The sequence below is a fragment of the Leptonychotes weddellii genome, chromosome 2 (genome assembly GCF_054177405.1).
Source record: "Leptonychotes weddellii isolate Sample4059 chromosome 2, ASM5417740v2, whole genome shotgun sequence".
In the NCBI taxonomy this organism is placed as follows: Eukaryota; Metazoa; Chordata; class Mammalia; order Carnivora; family Phocidae; genus Leptonychotes; species Leptonychotes weddellii.
The window spans coordinates 103,788,894-103,805,043 of NC_138370.1; the positions used below are offsets into that span (position 1 = coordinate 103,788,894).

The 16,150-nt window shown below is 39.0% G+C and overlaps 1 pseudogene; it reads right to left on the reverse strand.

Annotated features, from left to right (window-relative positions):
• Nucleotides 1-1,481: 1,481 nt before the first annotated feature.
• Nucleotides 1,482-3,134, reverse strand: LOC102728000 (tubulin alpha-1B chain-like; annotated as a pseudogene).
• Between the last annotated feature and the right edge of the window lie 13,016 nt (nt 3,135-16,150).

Below are 16,150 nucleotides of genomic sequence, written 5' to 3' on the forward strand. Positions count from 1 at the left end.
TACTCCTGGATTGGAAGACTTACTATAAAGCTACGGTGATCAAAACAGTTTGTACTGACCTAAGGATAGAATTTAATTAATAGAACAAAATGGATATTGCAGAAATAAGTAAATAGGTGATATTTCCCTATACACACACGCATATATATCAAATGATTTTTGACAAGGGTGCCATATTAATTCAATGGAGAAAGGAATGGTTCTGGAACAATAGTTTACTCATGTGCATAAAAAAGGTCAACACTTACCTCATACTACACACATACCAACTGAAAATGTGTCATAAATTTAAACACTAAATCCACATCTATAACTTTTGCTTTCTATAGAGTCAGTAAAGGTTCCCTAAATAGGACACCAAAGGGCAAAATTAAAAGCAAAATAAGTTGAACTTTATCAAAACTAAAAATTCTGCTCTTGAAATAAGCACTAATAAACTGAAAATGCAAGCTAAAGAATAGAAGAAAATATTGGAATTACACGTCTGATAAATGGCTTATATCTAGAATACGTAAGGAACTCAAAAAACTTAAAAAGAAGTCCATCCACTAAAAGCAGGAAAAATATTTAAAAACACAATTCACAAAAGAAGATATACGATTTTCCAATAAGCACATGGAAAGAAACTCAATATCATTTAGTCATCAAGAAAATGCAAATTTAAAATTACAATGAGATACCACTACATATCCACAGGAAAGGCTAAAATTATTAAGGCCAGTAATACTAGGTGTTGGAGGGAATATGGAGGAACTAGAACTCTCATATACTGCCAGTGGGAATGTAAAATAATACACCATTTGGAAAACAACGTAGCAGATTCTTCTTGAGAAAAAAAGTTTCAAAAGTTAAATGCATACTTCTCATATGACACACTATTCCACTTTTATGTATTTACCCAAGAGAAATGAAAACACATGTCCTGGCTATACAAAGACCTATAACCAAAGGCTCATTTCAGCTCTTTTCATAATAGCCAAAACTATACACAATAAACAAATTGTGGTAGAGTCATACAATGGATTACCATGCAGCAGTCAAATGGAACAGACTGCTGATACACCCAAAAAACGGATGAATCTCAAAAACATTATGCATCATGTGGTAAAAAAGAAGCCAGGGATAGTGGTGTGCATACTTTATGACTCCATTTCTATGAAACACTAGAAAGGAAATCAGGCCAGTGTCTGTCTTGAGCCAGGGATAAAGGGGAGTGGTGTGCCAGGGAATAAGCACAGGCAATATTTTTGAGATGATAGAAGTTTCTGTAGTTTGATCATGGCGTGGGTTAGAAGGTATACTTATTTGCCCAAACTCAAGCTGTACACTTAAAATAGGAATTATTTTAGGTATAAAATATGCCTTAATAAAAGTGACTTCTAAAAAGATTTTATAAACTTTTTAATTTTTTTTTCTTTTTTAAACCTTTACTTTGAGACATGTTGGAAAAATTCTACAAGTACACATGGAAAAATAAGACATGATCACAGTTAAAAGTGAACACAATCTAACCAGAAAGCTTTAATGCCTGTCAGCTACTGTTGAAGCTAAAGTTTTGAGTCTAACATGATCCAGGGCTGAAAGGAATGGTAATTAGTGTTCCTCTCTCTCTTCTTCACCATATTCCTCAACAGAATCCACACCAACCTCCTCATAACCCTTCTGCAGGGCAGCTTTGTCCTCGCAGTCCTCAGAAAACTCACCTTCCAGGGCATCTGGGTGGCTCAGTCGGTTAAACATCCAACTTTTGATTTCAGCTCAGGTCATGATCTTAGGGTCATGAGATCAAGCCCCATGTCAGGCTCTACGCTTATCGGGGAGCCTATTTAACCTTCTCTCTCTCCTTCCCCCTCTGCTCCTCCCCCTTCTAAAAAAGAAAAAAGAAAAAAGAAAACTCTGCTTCCTCCATGCTCTCACCCATGTACCAGTGAACGCACACTTGGCATACATACATCAGGTCAAATTTGTGGTCCAGGTGAGCCCAGGACTCAGCAATGGCTGTGGTACTGCTCGGCATGCACACAGCTCATTGTAGTTTGGTCAGGTCTCCACCAGGTACTACAGTGGGAGGCTGGTAGTTAATACCAACTTTGAAGTCAGTGGGGTACCAGTCCATAAAGGGATGCTTGGTATTAATGGTAGCAATGGCAGCATTAACATCTTCAGGAACCACATAGCCACGGTACAACAGGCAGCAAGCCACGTATTTACCCTGGCCACATTTCACCGTCTGGTTGTCTGGCCCAAAGCACATATTGGTGATCTCTGCTACAGAGAACTGTTGACGGTAGGCTTTCTCAGCAGAGATGACGGGGGCATAGGTGGCCAGAGGGAAATGGATGTGGGGATAGGATACCAGGTGGGTCTGGGATTCTGTCAGATCAAATTCAGCGCACCAACAAATCTGAGGAAAGCACTGATGGAAGACACAGTCTGGCTAATGTAGCAGATTAGTGTAGTTTGGGCGCTCAATATCAAGGTTTCTACAACAGATGTCATAGACGGCCTTTTGTCTACCATGAAGTCACCATCAGAGTGCTCTAGGATGATGTGGCTGGTGGGGAGGAGTCACAGGGCTCAGCTACAGCTGTAGAGACCTGGGCGGGGCAGAGGGGGGCGGCGCCTGGGTAAATGGAGCACTCCAGCTTGGACTTCTTGCCATGATCAATAAAGAGTTCCATCAGCAGGGAGGTGAACCCAGAACCAGTTCACTCTCCAAAGCTGTGGGAAACCAAGATGCCCTGAACACCTGTGAACTGGTTGGCCAGTTTCTGAATTTAGTCCAAGATGTGATCAATCTTGCCAATGGTGTCATGTCCTTGGACATAATTGTTGGCAGCCTCTTCCTTGCCTGTGATGAGCTGCTCAGGGTGGAATAGCTGGCGGTAAGTTCCAGTGCGAACTTCATCCATGACCGTGGGGTCCAGGTCCACAAACACTGTCCTGGGCACATGCCTGCCAGGACCCATCTCACTGAAGCAGGTGTTGAAGGAGTCATCTCCTCCCGTAATGGTGTTGTCACTTGGCATGTGGCCATCGGGCAGGATGCCATGTTCCAGGCAATGGAGCTCCCAGCAGGCATTGTTGATATGGACACCAGTCTGGCCAACATAGAGAGAGAAGCACTTGTGCATCATAGCTACAGCTTAGCAGGTACAGGCGACAGGAGCAGACACCAGGTCCCAGCTACCGTCCCTGACGAGCTGAGTTGAGGTAAGTAATGTACTGACTATATAAATATTGTTCTACAAGGAGGGGCTATATGATTAAATTTCTGCTATGCACTGAATTGTGCTCCCCCAAATTTATACGTTGAAGTCCTAACCCAACAACCGCAGATTGTGCCTGTGTTTAGGGATAGGGTCTTGAAAGTGACACAGTGATGATGTCATCAAGAAGGACCCTAGTCCAATATGACTGGTGTCCTTAAGAAGAGGGAATTAGGGGACAACACACATACAGGGAAAACCGTGTGAAGACACAGGGAGAAGACAGCCTTTTATAAGCCAAGGAAAGAAGTATCAGAATGAAATCAGCCCTGTTGACACCTTAATTTTGCATTTCTTCCCTCCAGAATTGTGAAGAAGTATACTTCTCTCATTGAAGCCACTCAATCTGTGGTACTCTATTATGGTAGTCCTAGTAAACTAATATAGTCCTACAGGGCTACTGAGATAATTAAATGAGATTATGACGCACAGGGACACAAGATATAATAACTTTTTCCCTCCTTGATTTTTAGTGACACCCAGGGTTAGAACTACTCATATTTATATTCAAAGTTAATTGGCAAGACCAAGATCCCTTTCCAACACCTGTGAGAATTTCTAAACCCTTCTAGTCTACCACCAAATTAGAACCTTCTCTAAGTGTCATGATTCTAGGATTACTTATTAATATAAATGAGCTTTTAGCAATGTTAACATTTATCTGATAAGCTGTTAAAATATTGAAATGTTTCAGTATCATTGATAAATAGCTGCTATCCTAAGCTTACTCTCCCCCCAAGAGCCCCCACAGCAGCTCTGGTCCCGCCCCTGGGACCTCAGATCTCTCTAGAATCCAGCTCCCGATAGGATAATGTCTGGTAAAAGTGAGGCCATCTGTTCTTTTAAGTCAGTGCCCTATGCCACATCTATGATTAGATATTTTGACTATCACTGGTTTTAGGGATGTGTTTTGATAATGAGGAAAACAGCAAAAAGGACAAGTAATTTGAGAATTTTTTTTTTTTTTAAATACAGGTTTGTTTGATTTCTGGAACACGTTTATTTTGTTGACCAAATGTAGGTCTGGACCATGTCAATTCAAGCACACTTAAACAAGATAATGTTTGCAATGCTTTAAGGTACAAAACCTTACTTGTACACAGAAATTTAGGGTCAGGTCTTCATTAACCTCCTCTAGGATCAGGTGTGTGTGGGGGGGAGAGAGAGAGAGAGAGAGAGAAAGAGAGAGAGAGAGCACACACATACGCTCTGATAAGGGAGGAGGTTTTTTGGTGTGCTGGCAATATATTGGCAGAGTGAGGGCTATCTTTTGCCAGTATTGCAGTGCCATATAATAATGCTGCATTTAAATTTTAAGTGTAAGCACTGTGCAGGATTTAGAGTATTTTGCTTGGAACTAAAACTAAAGCAAATGAAAGCACTTAAAAGAAAAACTGTCAGCCCCGCCCCTGCTGCTCCCATTGCAATGCCATTTAGTTATCTCAAAGAGCTTAGATGATCTGATAGATTAGAGGAGGCCCAGATGAGGTTTTCTCTGGCTTTGCAGTAAAGCCCACTTACTTGCCGAGGGCTGTATGATTGTTTGTCATTCGTGTGCTGCAAGAGGCGGTTTTTAATTAATGCCTCTATTACCTAAGACTTACGGTTCAGTAAAGTATCAGATGAAACTCTGGCATCCAAGAAAATGTGCTCAGTCTCAGCTCCATCCTGTTATCGGGATCCGGCCCACTCCCTAGAATTGGTGTGAATTTTTATTTCAAAAGAAGAACAGTTCTGATAGCTGGGCTTCCCACTCTGAGGAGGTTCGGAGTGTGAAGTATGGATCTGCAGTCAAACTGGATAGAGAAGTGTGGGAAGATTTCAAAGGTTGAAGCTTTAAGAAATGTGTGTGGGAAGGGAACAGAAATTGAAATCTGCTATTAATACCAAACGCTAATAGTTATTATCATTATTATCATCAATAAAGGTTTTTTTACCACCTACTAGTCCAAAGTATTATTTTAGGCACAGGAGTGATGAAAAGATATCCTAGGTGATAATTCCCTCTAAGAATGTACTGTCTGGCCAAGAGAAGATTTGAAGCTCGAAGGGGAGGGCTTTTCCTGACCTGCAGCTACTAGGGGCAGGCGAGGTGAAGTGAGGACAGGAGCATAACATTTAGTGCTACGTGACACTGCTTTGTTCTCCAAGTGGCGTATGGTGGGTGCGGCGCACGGGGGCCGAATGAACGATGAGCTCTGAGTTAGAGTGAGCGCAAGTCTAGCTTCCACGGGTTAGTCTCTCAATTCCAAAATGGCGGTATTAAGGTTTTGAGAGGATTTAGTAAAAGAATGCGTGCAAATCGTTTAACACAATACCTACCCTATAAACCAAACATGAACAACAATAACCTCAAAACAACAACAAAAATTAAATGTAACCGCTAATACAGACAAGTAAGTACTTATACAAGGTTGCAGCGTAAATAGAAGCTGTACCCTGGAAAAGTTTTGCCTCTTTTTCTATAGGTATTGAGGAAACTCTAAAAGTATTTCAGCCAAATAGTATGTTATAGGGAAGAAACAGTTAAGGGAAGATGCAACCAGTGATTTCTTTTTTTTTAATTTTGCTTTTTGACTTTTTTTCTTAATGAGGGAAGGGAAAACACACAGTCAAGATTATTCCCAAAAGAATATATGCGATTTGGATGTTTAGAATAGCAACCTTCAAGAGAAACAATTTAATGACACAGAATTATATTTCCTACTCTTAGTGTCTTTGTCTATTTTAGGGGGTAGTTTTGGCCAAAGATCAAGAAGGATTCCCCTCCTTGCTGAGCCCAATTAATGAATAAGGTATTTTACTAAAGCAATAAAAGATTCACACCCATAGTATACAAACATTAGTCTAAATATTTCCCAAAAAATCCCTTTATTTGCTACTCAATTAATAATCAACTATCACCCCCACTGGATTCTCAAACTCCACTCACCTGCATCTCTCTCTTTAATTGTTTCAAAGGCATGAGATTTTTGATAACTCCCTCCACTCTGTTTTAAAAAGGTTAGATTTTTAAAAATTAATTAATTCAGGGTCAAAGTCTACAGATCACTGAACCTGTCCTTAGAAGTAATCTGCCTGCTTCTTTTATCCCAAGGTGACGGACAACAATAATAACCAACTATAATCTGTACTTTCCTATTATGGACATTGGGAGGCAGGTTTCCACTATTCTCTAGAAGACATTGCAAAGTGTCACGTAGGCAAAAATTCCCATGAAAGTGCAAGCTCCAATGACTTAAGTGGATCTTGTACTTAATGATCACCTGATACATAAACTTCCTGTTGGAAGAGAAGAGCATACTGCTTGCTCTCTCCAAGTATGACTTTTAAGTCCACAAGGAGGAAGCCTCCACAAAATGGCACAAAGACCCTTTGAGGTAAAGCAAACCTCACTCCTGGATTCTGATGTGAATACACTTTATCCTAATCATAATAATGTGAGATATGTTCATAGCCTCTCAATTTTGGAATTATTCAGTAGACAGAATTTAAGGTTGAACCCAAACTTAAAAGATCCAAAATAATGGCAGAGTTGAAAGAAGTTACGGGATAAGGGAAGGAGGAGAGGTGAGAGATGCAGGAGGGACAATAATGCCTGTATTTCACACAAGGAGAAAGAGACACTGTCGAAGTTAATGGAAAAAAGAATAGGTTTAATTATATTATTTAAGGTTAAAAAGAAAAGCAATAGAAGCATTGAAGAGTGATACAGGTTATTTAACTTGGGAGGTAGTGTTTCTGAGCTAAATTCTCTTTTATTCAATAGCACAGGGTCAATTAGCCACTACTTACAGAAAAGGATGTAAGTTTATTATTTACAATTGTAGTGACGAGCCCCAGAAGAGCTGAAAACAGAAGTAGTTAAGGTCATTATCTCTAGCTGGAAGCTGGGGCAGAGAGTAAATGTAAATCTCAGTTTAGCTCTGCAAGAGCTTTACCAAATAAATACTACATATATATTTTTCTCCTTCAAAAAACATAATAAAACAAATATACATATACTTCTCCTGCCCATATATTAAAAGGTAACAAAATCACACCTTATATATGTAATAACAATTTACAAAAGATTTTACTGAAATTATGATTCCATTTTCCACAACAACCTTGTGGATAAGTTGGACCCCTATTGTTAATTTTCCCCTTCTTATAGATATGGGAGCACATTGTTGGCTCCCAGCAAGATAATTTATTACCAGAGAACATGCAGACCCTTTGTAAGTGGCCAAGAGAGCTTTAGCTTTAACCCAGGTCTTCTGATGTTAGTTCAAAGCCGTTTCCATCAGGGAAGCTGACATTTTTTGCTTTCCCTAGACTTGAAAAATTAGATGGCCTACCAACCTTGCCTGGAATTACCAAAAATTGTCATTATGTTAACAAGAAGTCATTCAGTCACCAAAAACTTAAGAGCAAGCTATTTTTTTCAACATCTTAGCTTCATGAGAAATTTTTTTTAAAAAAGAATTTAATAGGTACATATTTGGAGACACATGATTAGAATGTTTTGTGCTAGTAGAATCATTAAAGCTTACATATTCACTGACACTAAGCAAATAATGTCACTAGATGCACAATCCTATGACAATTTTTCTAAAGTCTAAGCAAAGCTATTCAATAGAAATATGTGAGCCACGTATGTGATTTAAATTTTCCTGATAGTCACATCAAAAACTAGAAGGAAACAGACAAAATTAATTATTTTAACATATATATACACAAAATACAGTTTTTAAAAACTACAAAAGAAATACATTCTTTTTTTTTCCAAAGGAAGTCTTTGAAATTTGGTGTGCATTTTACACTTATAAGCTATCTCAGTTCAGATTCACCACATTTCAAATGCTTGATAACCACTGTGTTTAATGGCTACAGACTAGGTCCAAATAGTTTAGGGACCCCAGTTCTGGGCTTTAGTAACTCCAATACCCAAAACTGAAAAGGGGAATAGGAAGATAGAGCAATACTTTAAAATATCAAAAGTTCAGAGCCAGTCCTTAGTGATGAGATCAAATGTTTGCCAAACTATCCAATTAATTTTTCAAAATGAAGTGTCGCCTATATTATCTTTATCAATAAAAACTATCTTCAAGTATCCATCAGTTGTCCTGCTAGTCATTCCCACTTTAGTTTTCTTCTTGCGAAAGATTACCACCAGGTTTTTGTTTTGTTTTGTTTTTTTAAAGATTTTATTTATTTATCTGAGAGAGAATGAGACAGAGAGAGAGAGCACGAGATGGGGGAGGGTCAGAGGGAGAAGCAGGCTCCCCGCCGAGCAGGGAGCCCGATGTGGGACTCGATCCCGGGACTCCAGGATCATGACCTGAGCCGAAGGCAGTCGCTTAACCAACTGAGCCACCCAGGCGCCCCTACCACCAGGTTTTTAAATTTAATATCCTACACATAAGCTCAGCAGCTCTTTGTGCTTGGTATCTGTAGTGAGATTGTTATTAAGAATACAGTTAAGGATGCAGCAGGACTATTTTACCAACCACTCATCGTGTTGTAAATTCATAAAGAGAAACCACATGTGACTCTAATGAGGTCATCACTCTCTTGATTGTATGCTATTAATGCTTCCTTGAGGCTATTTTCTAATAAAACTGCTCACAGAACAGAAATAAGCTTATGAAAGGAAAAAAAAAGTCAGTTGGTAATGATGTGAAAATCAAGCTTAGGTTTTAAAGTCCCCAATCTACAGCATATATTTAAATAGTTACCAGGTGACTGGATGGCATCTGCTAGAGCAATCATTCTTTGCTAAATTAAAAAGTTCTACTCTCATAACTAGGAGGTGCATTAAAGATAACTACACATATTAGCAGAACATTATCTGTAACAAAATATATACATGCTCACGAAGCTCCACGCCAACTACATTAAAATTGAAATAATTATATTTGTAAATACAATTTAACTGGAAAATATTAAGCAATCTCATCAAACAGATCAATTTGTTCAATGCTTTGGCACACATTCACATATAAATTTATTTTAATAGGCTCATCAGGATATAGTTCTATTAAAGCACCTTTACTATAATGAAATAATTATCACCTCATCTTGCAAATTTGAAAATCAAACTGCCCCTTCTAAGGCAAATGCCACAAAATTCTCTGGTTATGACCCATTACCTGGGATAGCCTGCAGTAATTCTAACGCAGATACGAAATACCCTCCACCCAGATGACAACGCTGGTCAGGCTCTTACCCGTTCATTCACTCACTCACTCACTCACTCACTCATTTATGTATTATGTATTTAATTGTCTGTATCTGCATTGAATCTGTGACTCTTTTTGTCAAGGTACATACACAATTAGGCAACCAAAAAGTTATTACGAATTACATTTTTCAGATCTCTTTTCTTCTACTTGTATTTCTCAACACTTGAGGGAGATTTCCTGACCACAGCAACATATTCTGAAAACTCTTTTCTGTCCCACCCATTTTATTCATAAAATACACTTAACTTTTCTCAAATCTTCTCTAAAGGTTCTCTGAGTAATTCTTCTGCAAGCCCTACCGGAAGACTTCCTTTCCAGCTCTCCTCCTTATCTTAATTCCCTATTACGAAATCCCAAAGAACTATCCTCGCAAAGGCAAAAACCTCCAAAGAAGCTGAGTAGAGAAATAAATGAAATGACAAGGCCTCTAAACTCTTTTTAAAAATAGGAAAGATAGGGACATTCATTTTTTTTAAAGATTTAGTTATTTATTTTAGAGAGAGAGAGAGAGCATGAGAGCAGGGGGAGACACAGAGGGAGAGAATCTCAAGAAAGCTCCCCACTGAGCAGGGAGCCCCATGCAGGGCTCAGTCTCGCAACCCTGAGATCATGACCTGAGCCGAAATCAAGAGTCGGATGCTCAACAGACTAAGCCACCCAGGCGCCCCAAAATAGGGACATTCATAATTCAATTACTTTTTGTCCCATTACACATCCATTCAATAAACATTTAGCAACTAGAAATAAGTGCCAAGAGGCAAAAATGAGATAAATATCCATGCTATTAAGGGGCTTCAGTCTAGTGTTGTATATATGTATATGGGGGGAGGAGGTGATTGTTATTAAAATAGTTCCACTTAAATTGTATTAGTATCTGGATGAAGGTAATTACTGTAAAGGAAGAGGAATTGGAAAATTGACAGCATTCTGTAATGTAAGATATGAAAGATGAGCAAAGGAGATACAACCTAGATGATTTGCAGATGCATGGCCCCCTTGTATGACTGGTTGAATAGTGGTGTCAGTTGAAGACACATAAACATGAGAGTGAATCTGGTAAGTTTAATTTTGAAGAAGCAGAGCCGGTAATATCTATTTATATATATATATAAATAGGGGTGGAATTTGATTTTGAATAAAGTGGGAAAGGTTTGGTACAGTCAATGATGGGGTTTATATAAGTTTCTAGAGATAAGGCCTGCATTCTGAATAAAAGTGAATGCCCATTCTTTATGATTTTAACATGCTAATCCTCACATCCTGCTTGCCTGTACTTACTCTTCTTATATACCCCTTACTTAATAGTTTTCCAATTATATTTACTATTTAGGATTATACGTTCCCTCAATACATCCCTCTTCTGACATCAGCTCAGAGTCCTTGAAAATCTGTGCTGATGCTTCCCCAGCAATTTCCCTGGTAGCTCATTTTGTTCTATTCTCCAAGTATTCTTAGTTTATGCTTTAATTTCATCTGCACTTTTCCTCTCTTGGAGTTGAGCCAGTGTTTTAAGCCATGACTCCAAGAGATACCAAACAAATGCTGGCCGAGCGAAGCAGCAGCAACCCTGCTCAAACTTTAGGTCAAGTGTACTTCTTTTTTTTTTTTTTTTAAAGATTTTATTTATTTATTTGAGAGAGAGAGAGCAGGAGACGGGGGAGGGTCAGAGGGAGAAGCAGGCTCCCTGCCGAGCAGGGAGCCCGATGCAGGACTCGATCCTGGGACTCCAGGATCATGACCTGAGCCGAAGGCAGTCGCTCAACCGACTGAGCCACCCAGGCGCCCCAAGGTCAAGTGTACTTCTGATCACACACACACACACACACACATACATCTCTTTCTGTAAGTACACAATAATTCCCTCAGTACTTTCTCTTCTAACCTATCCGATGCTATTTTAAATCCATTTCCTCAAAGGAAGCTTCATCCAGTTATATAACTCTTATCCACATGCACTTCTCACAGCCTCACACTTGCTTAGCTAACTCAGTCATTATCACTCTGGTTTATGGTCTACCACCCTTCTGAATCTAGTACCATCCATGTGTTCTAGGGAAAATTACCCTCCATGATCCATAGATAACTGCATTTTCAAGACCCTTCCAGTAAGCCTTCACCCTGTTTTTTCAATCACATTTAACTACATATAATTCCCCGACTGTTCTAGACTCTGGATATTACTACCTTCCCCAGAAATGCTCTTCCTCTTAGATCTTCATCCTTCAGAACTCTTAGCCTTCATGATCTTCTCTAAAGACCCCATAATTCAAATGTCACTCCTTCTGTATCTCATTGCACATTTTACATTACTCTATTATATCTCACAATATGTTTTAATTACCCTTAATATAAAAATATATTTGTATATTCAACCTGTGCTTCTCACATTTATATAGCCACCCCATATCCTTAGCTGAAAAGACTTCTATCATGCCACAGTGCTAACCTAAACAGGTACTCAATACATGTTTGTGAAAAAAAAAGATTGATCTTAATACAATTTCTTACACATCAAAATTTCCAAATCAAGTTATTAGCTTCTGTTGTTATTTAAAGATTGTATTTATTTATTTGAGAGAGGGAGAAAGAGAGCACAAGCTGGGGGGAGAGGGGCAGAGGCAGAGGGAGAAGCAGACTCCCCACTGAGCAGGGAGCCTGATGTGGGGCTCGATCCCAGGACCCTGATGTGGAGCTCGATCCCAGGACCTGAGCCGAAGGCAGATGCTTAACCAACTGAGCCACCTAGGGGCCCCTATTAACTTCTGTTATATACCCACATTACTAAGTAGGAAGAAAATAAAATTGGCACTAGAATTTAATGAAACCAACCTTAGTAGTGAAGCCTCATTTAAAAATCTATTCTAGCTAATTGTCCTAATGACCCAGTCATATAACAATGGTGACATTCATCCATTTATGAAGTGAATTATTTTTTGAGCACCTAGGGTACTCCAGACACTGTGAATATGTCAGAAGCAAAATGACAAACCCGACTGCCACTTAGAAGTTGAAGAAAAAGATGAAAACTCTTACAATTGCCTAAAACTGGAATTAAAACAATGAAATGGGACTGGGAAATACAACTATTATCCCACATGTATTTTGCTTCTGAAAAGAAAGCAGATCCGTTGTTCTGCAAAAGTTAGATAACAGAAAGGAACATATCTTTTTATTTCCTCACTGTTTGTTCCACTCAGAAGGAGAATATGAACCAACCAACACATTGAGCATGAAACCTACTGCTGTGTGGATTCTATTTTTTTTTTTTTGAGGCAAACAAGATGATATTGTCATGCTTCTCCTTCCTGCAGGACATCATACCCCTCTTTCTATATCCATCTAGTGAATGCAACACTCAGAAAATAACTGGCCAGAAAGTAGGAACTGGTCTTAAGCACAAGCATGGAAAGAGCCAGAGGAGTAGAACATTTTGAGTACTAGTCTTTTTCACCTAGTGCACTAATTCAATTTATTACAAAAGGAAGTTGGGGTGGGGGAGTTCAAGAAGGGGTATCACATGTTGAACTTCAGTAGGGTTGCATTAGGTAAAAGGCTGTCAAACTCAGAAATGGAAATGAAGACTATGTGCAACAATTTGCTCTGCTCTTGTCATGCACATAAGATAGAACTAACAGAGCAAATACTCAAGTGGTTGGTGAGTGAGGTCAAAAGCAATCCATATACTGTATTTGTTTATAAACACCAGGTATAGATCTAGTCCCTTCAAGGAAGAGGCAACAAGCAGCAAGTTAAAGACATCCTGTGCAGGACAGGAGAACAGAGCATAATGATGAAGACTCAGGAGAAGACCATAAGTCTGACAGTGATCCACCACAAGAATCAGGGATAAGGTGGAAAAGAACGTAATCTCTATGTCACGGAGAAACCCACATGACAGCACAGGTTAACAGGTGAGCATGGCAGCATGTCAGAGCAAGTGTTTTGAAGATTCCAAGGGAACCAAATACAATAGAAGGATTTAAATTTTCTTTGGAGGCAATAAAGAGTAGGAAAAAAAAGAGGGAGAAGACAAAAATATATATATATGAGAAAAGGTCTATAATGAATACAGAAGATGTATTATTTTAATTAGAAAAGAAAAATCCATACAATTAGGAGACTAATAAATTTTATTTTATTTTTTAAAAAGATTTTATTTATTTATTTGACAGAGAGAGAGACAGCAAGAGAGGGAACACAAGCAGGGGGAGTGGGAGAGGGAGAAGCAGGCTCCCCACTGAGCAGGGATCCCAATACGGGGCTCGATCCCAGGACCCTGGGATCATGACCTGAGCCGAAGGCAGACGTTTAACTGACTGAGCCACCCAGGTGCCCATAGGAGACTAATAAATTTTAAAATCTTGATAAAATGAATGACTTTATTGAGACATATAAGTAGCTCAGACTTAGTCAAGAAGAAATAAAAACCTGAAACTGCCAAGAATATCATTTTCTTCTCTTGTGTATACTGTCCTCTTACATAACCAACCAGGGGCTAAAACAGGTGTGAATTCACTGCAAGGAAAGACGTCCTCATCCTATTCCCTCACCCAGCAGACCAGAGTTCTCTAATGGCATTCCCCACCAAGCCATGCTTAACCACCCGCCATGTGTTATAGACTTGCTCTTGTCTCATCTCTTCCTTGAGTGCCTTGGGAAGAAAAGTGTTGTGGTTTGAAGGAGAATTTAGCTTCTCCTGAGACTCCCTGAACTGTACTAATAGCCCAATCTTGCTGTAAGTTTTTAAGGATGTTCCAGTGCACTCCTCCTCCTTCATTTGTAATTATCTTTCTGAATCCCCTCTTCTCTTCCCTCATCAAGATGTATTAGTTTGCTAGGGCTGCCATAACAAGATGCCACCAACAGGGGAGTCTTACACAATAGAAATTTCTTTCATAGTTCTGAAGACTGGAAGTCCAAGATCAAGGTGCTGGCAGGATTGGCATCCTCTGAGTCCTTGCTCCTTGGCTTGTAGATGGTGACCTTCTTGCCACATCCTTTGTGTCTCTTTCTGTGTATCCCAACATTTTGCTATAACGACATCAGTCAGATTGGACTAGGTCTACCCAACAGCCTCATTTAACCATAATTACCTCTTTAAAGACCCCATATCCAAATATAGCTATATTCTGAGGTACTAGGGATTAGGACTTCAACATATTAATTTTGAGAAGACACAATTCAGCCCAGTGTATTATAGATGAACATCCATGAGTTTAGGCTTCCCAACTGCTTAGCCCATGATGTTACACTGCAGTGTCTACTCCATTTACTCTGCTCTGTATTTGTCTACATGTGACTATGAGAAAGTTGCTTCTTACCTCTATGGATATCAAATTTCCTCTTTTACTAAATAAAGATTTGACTAGATAAACTTTACGGCGTCCTAAAGCCTTAACAGAATCAAGACCCTAAGTCACTCTGTATAAATCCAGTCAGATGTTACAGTGAGAGGGTATGATGCTGAAGAAGAAAATGTATAAGCTCAAAAGAAGGAGACAGCTAAGTTTCTTCCACAAAAGTGAAAGCCCCATCCCACTTCTCGCCCCGCCCTAGAGGGGCAGGAAGCTGGAGAAAAAGGAGGGTGCATCATGCCACAGTCCTACCTTGGCCTCTGAAGCTCTCAAAGAGGCCTGTCTGTAAGCCATCCCATGTAGACTTCTCCTTTTTCACACACATATTGAGCACAAGGTGTCATTGATATTTACCTACCTATCTACATAAATATGTGTTAGACCTTCTTACATGTATTTAGTTTACAGTATTTATTTGACAAATGCCATGTTTATTGTCTTACCTTTTTTTCACTTTTAACATCTCTGGAAATGGGATGCCTCCTAAAATCACTTTGGCCCAGCTACAGTCGTGGTGGATCTGTCATTGCTGGGCCACGTGTATATAAATACTTGAGGGATGTTGTGAAATTTGTACCAAATCCTCAGAGACAATAGTGGATCATCCTTTTAAGATGTGCTATCACTGATGCTCTTGATGTCAAAGAAGGTAATATCTTATGGGAGGAATAAAAAAAATCCTAAAGTGTTAAAAAACAGATCTCACAATGATGTGAATATGCTTAATGTCACTGAACTGTGCACTTGAAAAAAGTTAAAATACTAAATTTTATGTCATGTATACTTCCCCACAATAAAAAATACAATACAATAAATCAGAAGACTCAGATTCTAAATATGAAGGCATTTATGAAACATACTAACCAGTTTATTTCACTTTCTTCTTTTCATAGACATACAAGAGTAGTATGTGATAAAAAGCTGTGTCTAAATCAGACTAAATAACATCTTCTAGTAAATATAGAATAAAAATGCTCAAAGATAAAAAAGCATTGTGTCATAGTTACTTGGAAGATTTGTTTTCTTCTAGAGGTATATGAAATACTGAGGTGTCTTACAATCAATACATCTTAAACTCAATTAGATATGCTATTTAATGAGGTCCTACTATGTATCGGGCACTGTGGTAAGAACTGGGAATACAGAGTGAAAATGGGTCGTGCCTTTAGTACATGTAGTTACCAAAAAATATAGTAAGAAAAATAATTAAATGAAAGATGGTGCTAAAAGAGGGAAACGTATATGCTCTTGGGGCACATCTCAGCAGGATCTAATCTCATCTGGCCATCATGGAAACCCT